Source organism: Mus pahari, chromosome 1, assembly GCF_900095145.1.
Source record: "Mus pahari chromosome 1, PAHARI_EIJ_v1.1, whole genome shotgun sequence".
In the NCBI taxonomy this organism is placed as follows: Eukaryota; Metazoa; Chordata; class Mammalia; order Rodentia; family Muridae; genus Mus; species Mus pahari.
Window position 1 is genome coordinate 36,000,061 of NC_034590.1, and position 1,269 is coordinate 36,001,329.

The 1,269-nt window shown below is 46.7% G+C and overlaps 1 pseudogene; it reads left to right on the forward strand.

Moving 5' to 3' along the window:
* The first annotated feature begins 460 nt into the window (after positions 1–460).
* LOC110334189 lies at positions 461–1,001 on the forward strand (annotated as a pseudogene).
* Positions 1,002–1,269: the final 268 nt, after the last annotated feature.

A 1,269-nucleotide genomic window follows, 5' to 3' on the forward strand; every position in this document is an offset into this window, starting at 1 on the left:
CAAAACAAAAAAACAAAAACAAAATAAATACTCCATAAACTCTCACAGCACCGATGTGGGCAAAGCATTTACCTTACTGATCTTCAGGGGGTGCATACGGTCTCAACACCATTACGAAACAAGGGCGTGCCACTTTCTTGGCTTGTGTCTTAGTTTGTTTTCTCTTGATATTAACACCGTGACCAAAAGCAACTTGGGGAGGAGAAGACTTGTTTCAGCTTACATCTTACAGTTCAGGTTCCAGGGGAGGCCAATTCAGGAACCTGGAGGCAGGAACTGAAGCAGAGACCACGGACCTCAGTGGGCAAGGCCTTCTATATTAATCATTAACCCAGAAAATGCCCCACAGACTTGCCAACAGGCCAGTCTCATGGATGCATTGTCTCAGTGGAGGTTCCTCTTCCCAAATGAATGTAGCTTGTATAAAACTGACAAGAACTCTCTCTTCCTGTTCTCCACCATGGTGCAAGATCGAGGGGAGAAAGAAGGAGAACCCCATGCGGGAGCTGTGCATCCGCAAGCTCTGCCTTAATATCTGCGTCGGGGAGAGCGGGGACAGACTGACCCGGGCAGCCAAGGTGTTGGAGCAGCTCACAGGCCAGACCCCCGTGTTCTCCAAAGCTAGATACACTGTCAGGTCCTTTGGCATCCGGAGAAATGAGAAGATTGCTGTTCACTGCACAGTTCGTGGAGCCAAGGCAGAGGAAACTCTGGAGAAAGGCCTGAAGGTGCGGGAGTATGAGTTGCAGAAAAATAACTTCTCAGATACTGGAAACTTTGGTTTTGGAATTCAGGAACACATTGACCTGGGCATCAAATATGACCCAAGCATTGGTATCTATGGCCTGGACTTCTATGTGGTGCTGGGTAGGCCAGGGTTCAGCATCGTAGACAAGAAGCGCAGAACAGGCTGCATTGGGGCCAAATACAGAATCAGCAAGGAGGAGGCCATGCGCTGGTTCCAGCAGAAGTATGACGGGATCATCCTCCCTGGAGAATAAATTTTATCCAAAAAGCCAATAAAATTTTCTCAGAAACGAAAAAAAAAAAAAATCTGACAAGAAAACAAAACAAAACACCCCCAAAACAGAAAAACATAAACCAACCAGCCAAACAACAACAACAAAGACAAAAACAAATAACACACACACACACACACACACACACACACACACACACACACACACACAACTAACCAGGAGGGATTGTAAGGGTGCCATGCTGTATCCTATGTCTATACTGCTGTCAGCTTCTACCTCTGTCTGGCCA